We start from the raw sequence: 6553 nt of genomic DNA, 5'->3' as shown, positions 1-6553 counted from the left end.
AGTCAGCTTTGAGTTCTTTTGACAAGGACTATTAAAGTCTAGCTGTCTTTAATAGCTTCCTTGTGGTCTCATACGACAAGATATTTTTTCCAGTTTCAGCCTGTAATGTTTCCTGTCCCAGACCTGAAATCTGCCATTTCTCTAAGAAGCCTGGTTACTTTCAGTGAGAAACAGTGCTTCAAAACCATAATTGGGGCGGTTAAGTTCACTGAGACTAGATCGGTCATTGTTTCTAGGAGAGAGCTAAGTAAGAATCTTTTTTTTTTTAAAGATAAAAACTTAATGAGTTTATTTTGATACTCCAAATCAAATTGAGTATTACAGGATTTTTACCTCATCCCTACCGTTACAATTGCACCTTTTATTTTTCTACATGAGAATGCTGGTTTTCAGGGACACAGGGCATAGCAGAATTAGAATATCCCACAATTATTCTTTTCCTTTATCTACTTTACACACACAACAGTCTCAGAATAATAATATTAATAAACCACCACCACTATGATAACTGGAACAATTAAAATTTTTTTCATTTGTTCTCCCCAATCTTCTCTTATTTTTTTGAAGTTGTGCTTTATCAACATTTTCAGAACATATTAGTAAAACATACAGTACTCTCTCCCTTTAATCCCCCATTTAGCCTTAGTTCTCCAAGTAACTGTATATTCACTGCTTGCCACCACTCCTTATTTGATGGCTCTGTTTTTTATATCTGGCTCTTTAATGACAAATTCAGGATATAGAATAACAGTCCCATCTTGAAAGCAAGCAAAGACGCTATGAAGACTATTGATTTCAACTCTCGGGGATATAAGGTTATTTGGCTGTAGTTTGCTTTTTAACTATAATCTTATATAAACTTCTTTGTTCCTTACACATAAATGTAGTCATAATCTTGTTCCCCCAAATCTTCTATAATAAATTATTCATTACTTCTTAAAAGCCTTGCTTATTGTTCTGCCATCCCCTGCAAGGTGATTAGAAAAACGTGATTAGTAAAGTCGGATGGAATCCAGAGGGCTGTATTTCCTCCCTTTTAGATGTTGGTTTCAGGCTTGCTTTTCACAGCTGCTAACAAGTAACAGCAGATTTTTAGTCTCACGACCCGTCTTCCTGCAATTTGGTTGGACCATCCAATAAAGCAAAACCTACTGGGGAGCAGGGCATAGCTCAGTGGTAAAGCGTGTGCTTAGCATGCACCAGGTCCTGGGTTCAAGCCTCTGTGCCTCCGTTAAAAAAGTACAAAAGAAAAGAAATCTATTGGACAACAAGGGCAAAAGGAGAGAAGTTTTTCAGAGGTAATTGTTAGATTCAAAATCTAGTCCCTTAAGAATAAAAGAACATGTTTCTTAGCACTAGTACTATCCAGAAAACAAACTTTTGTAAATTCAGAGCAATACAGAAGGCATCTTTAAAATCTGTAAAACTTGAAAAAAAAACTTCAAAAACTGTATTTTAAGTGAAGGTTTAAGTCACCTGCTACTATTAACCTCAGGGCAGCAATTCTCCAGCCCATCCCTGGATTCCCTTTATGATAATTTCGCCCCCTAGAGGACAAATTAGGTGCTGGCACCTGAATCATTTTGCCTTTTGAATTGAGTTCTAAAATAGTGAAGTGCAACTACTACTCATTATTTCACTGTGCCTTTAACCTTTTATAAAAAGGAATTTATAATTCATTGTTTTCAAAAAATGAAAATCACTATTTGAAGCTGTGGACTACTAACAAAAAAACTTTGCTCATTTTCTTTATAGCGCCAACTGCCACTTTCTCAAGGCCTTACGAGGGGAAAACTGATTCACGTGTTATTCTTTAAAAGCTAACTACTTCTAATCCTACAAAAATCCACGGAGATTTTTTTCTTTTACGTATTTTTTTTCACCTAACTTTCTAAAATGTAGGTTGAAAAATTGGATTGTGAATTTACAGTAAAGATAGTTCCGGGTCAGATCTCCTAAACGATTCAGCTCTAATAATGTTGCTTATTACTTTTACTGGGTGCTAAGTGTCTTTGTTTTTGAAGTGAGCTTACTCCAGTCATTGAATATTTAACATGTAATTACTGCCTTCCAGCACTGAAGTTTTTTGAAAAGTCACTAAAAGATTCATCCTTTTATTCAACTGCAAAAAATAAATCTGTATAATGATCAGAAGTTAAAATGTACAATTCTTTTCCTTCTGTAAATATGTATTATTGTGAGAAATAAAGAATGGCAGGACCATTGCTTTCATTAAAATATCTACTGTGTCTGTTCTTAAATATGGATCTTGATAATTTTTTACATTAAATATATTACTTTTTATGCTCTTAAACCTAATATACTTTTTAAATTGTCATCATCCAGCAGTATCTATCGGGAAAATTTACCTTCATTTAGGCCAGCAGTTCTCAATCGGGGACAGTTCTGCCACCCAGAGGACATTTGACATAGTCACAATGTCATAACTGAGATATGGTATGGCCCAGGGATGTGGGTCAAGGCAAGGGATGCAACTCAACATTCTACAATGAACAGAACAGCCCCTCATAACAAAGAATTAATGCTGCCCAAAATGTCAATAGTGATGAGGTTTAGAAACCCCGACTTACACCAAGGTAATGGTGAGCACCACGGAGTTACTATTAGTTCTGCTTCCCAGGGGCTCCATTGAAATGTAAAAGGCAAAATGAAGATGAATTTTGTGCATCTTACTCTCTGCTAGATACGTATTAAGTTTTGGGTGGCTCTTGCTGTCATGGGTACTCCAGTTCAGAATATGCTCGAACATACGGAAGTGTTTTGGATTTTTCACAAGAGGCACAGGCCAGAGCACAGGTGTTATTGGCATGACCTCTGATGACTGCTGAGTGACATCCTAAAAAATAGCAGGAACCCAGGGTGGCTTAAGAAGACTTGGGTTATAGTTATTGAAGTAAATAAGGTAAAACATTACAGAGAGACACCTATGTCTAAGATCCTTGAGGCTAAGAAATATTTAAGTTTTTAATCTTACGTCTGGAGAATCATCTGGTATTTTAATCCTGCAGGCTTCAGAGAAGGCCACATGTAGGTCTTGCTTAGGGCTAATCATTGCCCCAAAGCAGCCATTTAAAAGACCCAATGAGAGTGAAACACAGCGAAAGACTAGTCAAGACAGATGAGGGACAGCAGAACAATATATATTAGAGTTGCTGAGTTTAACTTGCTCCAGATTATAAGTGTAGTAATTTGCTACAGAGTTAACCCAGGCAACTGAGTAAAATTGGCTGGCCCAGGTAATCAGATAAAATGAGGAAAATGCTCAGTACTTATATCCACTATGTATTTTTTAGTTTTATTGAAGTATGGTTGATTTACAATATTGTGTTAGTTTTACGTATATAGCAAAGTGATTCAGTTATACACATATATATTCTTTTTCAGGTTCTTTTCCGTCAGAGTTTTTATTACAAGATACTGAATATAATTCCCTGTGCTACATAGTAAATCCTTTTTTTTTGTTAATCTGTTTCGTATATAATAGTGTTATCTGTGAATCCCATACTCTTAATTTATCTCTCCCCCAATATCCACTATATTTTGATATGCTTCTAAGCGTATTTCACTTTGTCCTTTTGATGCATTCTTAATAATGTATGCCAAGAAGGTCAAAGTCTTATATATAAAATCATACTATCCTTTCATAGTATTTCAAGGGTGTGTTCTCCAGAAATTTCAGCCTTGAGGCATTGTAGTATTAAGACTACCTTAAAGAGAGAAACAATAACTTTCTAATAAGAATTTTTTTTCATAAAGTAGTCCAACTCTTAGAAATAGAAAATAGAATGGTAGTTGTCAGGGAATAGAGGAAGGGGGAAAGAGAAGTTGTCCAAGGCATACAGACTTTCAGTTTTGCAAGATGAAAAAGTTCTGGAGACCTGCTGCATACGGTACACGTAGTTAATACTACTGAATTGTACAGTTAAAAATGGTTAAAATGGTAAACTTTGTATTATATATTTTGTACCACAATAAACAAACAAAATTAGTACGTGGGCATACAAAATAACCTGGTGTATATATAGTTTTATGCCACCCAGTTTGGAAAATTATAATTGTTGGTGAAATTTAGGTAAGAAGTATCCTGTCACTGGTGAAGCCCTTCAGGTTTCAAAAATAAAGTATTTAAATATAGAGACTGAACAAAGCTCTTCCCTGTTGCTATTTTTTCCTCTCACAGGTCTCTCTCCAGACATCTGATGAAATTTAAAACACACAGCTTTGCTTACTGGTTTTTGTCCCCATTTGCAGCGGTTGTACATTCTCTCAGGTGCTTACTGATTTGAGTCGCCAGTCTGAGTCAGTACCACTTAATTGTAAGATTCCTGATGGAACTCTTAGGAAGGGAAGGCAGTTCTTGTTTTTGTAATGTGTACTATTACTGTTGTTGTTGTTGTTGTTGTTGTTTTTCACACTGAATATCTTGAGCTCAAATAATTTAGGGGACCACAAGGAGGGGAGAGTTTGCCTGACACTAAAGTCAACGCAAGGAAAGCAGACCCAAGAGAAAGTGAGAAACTAAATCCTTATCTTCTGAGCCTCTGGCTTCAAACAAGCATTATCTCAGCTTCCCCACCAGAATGATGGGAGCTAGAGAATTCTATTTGTTCCTGAAGCCATTTTAATTTGGATTTCCATCACTTGCAACCAAAAGAAATTTGACGAATACGCGCTCCATGCATTATCTCTGCGTCCTTAACATTTGTTTCCCCCCTTACCTCGTTCAACCTGGGTTCTGCAATTTTCAATGTAAGAGTCCTAAGTGATATAAAAATCAGCACCCAAAGTGGAATTATTACTTTAGATCATAAGAGACAGTGTAGAATTAGCTGAGCTGTGACTAGGCTGGGGTCATTGGGCAGTAAAGATTCCTCCGTTGCAGGATAAGAAACTTAAGTTTTTGTGTATAGATGTAAAACTGTTGGCATATGGCCATGGAGGGTGAAACTTTAGAGGACTTACTAGCATAATGTCCATAATGGGTTAGTATCAGTATGCCAGTTATGAATCCATTAATTTTCAGCTTCAAACTAAATCCTTTTTTTGCCCGCAGCATGAAAATGAATCTGGGCCTTCCAAATATCTCTCCTTTGCCAGTTGACAAAAGAAGTTTTGTCAATAGGGGGCACTTGAGAGATCTTGCGGGAGGAAAGGAGTTCTGTTTCCAAGTTCTGGTGCGCACACTTCCAGTAGCTCACAGGGCCAGCAGCACCCAGAGACAGAAGCTTCCTCCAACATCCCCCTGGATGCCTCCCATGAGACACTTCTGTGTGAAAAATAGCTTCCCCTGGCACCCTAGAGGACAGATTTCTAGCAAGTTCCAACAGCATGGCACCGCAGTAACTTCTCTGCTATCCAGTGAGCCACAGCAGGGCCCTCTCCAGCAAGACCTGGATCTCAGCCCTAGAGGTGGTGGAAGCAGCGTACTTCTTTGGGTATTCTATCTCAATCACATTTTTTTTCTTTTAAATATGGACTGCATCATGAATTTGAGTATCATCCTCGCACAGGGGCCATGCTCATCTTCTCTGTATCATTCTGATTTTAGCACAGGTGCTGCCGATGTAAGTACTCAACCCTATATTCCGCAGAGTTCCCTTTACTTCCTAGATCAACCCCTAGTAGAGAGCTACAAATTCTTTACATTAAACTTTTTCTGTTCAAATCTCTCTCCATATTAGATCCAGACTGACAAATCAGATAATGTTACATTTTCCTGTTTACCTTCAATAGAGTACAAAAGAAACTTGGATGCTCCCTAAGATGTTCCTGGATGTGAACAGGAGAAAAAGAAGGGTTGGGAAGTGAGAATGCTGAGGTCTAAATCCAGAAAGTAATCAGAGAGGCGGGACCATAGCTTAGTGGTCGACTGTGTGCTTAGCATGCATGAGGTTCTGAGTTCAATCCCCAGTACCGCCACTAAAAAAAAAAAAAGTAGGTAAACAAACCTAATTATCTTCCCCTCACCGAAAAAAAAAAAGCCTTTTAAAAATTAAATAAATTAATTATTTTTTTAAAAAAAGAAAGTAATCATTTGCTGGACTAAAGTGAAGAAGTCAAGTTCCCTGATTCACTTCCCTTTCTGTGTAGTGAGATTTCTGTGTATAAGATTAAAATGCTGACTGAGAAAGTGTGAGATCTTGGCAACTGGGGAGGAATTAATGGAGGATGTGGGGTACTGTGACTCCCTGAGCCATCCCACGAAGCCTCACGCTGGCTCCCCTGCTGAAGAACAGGATGACAGTGCCATGGCACGTATACTGGACCAGAGTTCAGTTTGGGGCAGAGTGATATTCTAGAAGATAGAGAAGAAGAGGTCTCTGACAGCCCAGCCAGTTTCTCCTTTCACACTGTCCTGAGAGACAGTTTGTCAAACAGGGTGCACTGGGTATGTGTTCTCCCCAGAGACACTGCTCACGAGTATAGCCCAGCCTTGTCTCTTCAATTTAGCAGCCCTGGCAAAGTTTTTGCTGTTTACATTTAGAAAGTTTCCCTAAAATGAAACTGACAGACAGGTGACTAAAGTTTTATC

General features: G+C 37.9%; 1 non-coding gene across 1 annotated transcript; it reads right to left on the bottom strand.

Moving 5' to 3' along the window:
- Positions 1-5486: 5486 nt before the first annotated feature.
- Positions 5487-5593, bottom strand: LOC116285361 (U6 spliceosomal RNA). Its single transcript, XR_004195041.1, has one exon. It is a non-coding gene; the product is annotated as a U6 spliceosomal RNA (small nuclear RNA).
- Between the last annotated feature and the right edge of the window lie 960 nt (positions 5594-6553).

The sequence above is a fragment of the Vicugna pacos genome, chromosome 24, assembly GCF_048564905.1.
Source record: "Vicugna pacos chromosome 24, VicPac4, whole genome shotgun sequence".
Classification (NCBI taxonomy): Eukaryota; Metazoa; Chordata; class Mammalia; order Artiodactyla; family Camelidae; genus Vicugna; species Vicugna pacos.
The sequence above is the reverse complement of the archived record's forward strand: the minus strand, read 5'-3'. Positions and strand labels throughout refer to the sequence as shown.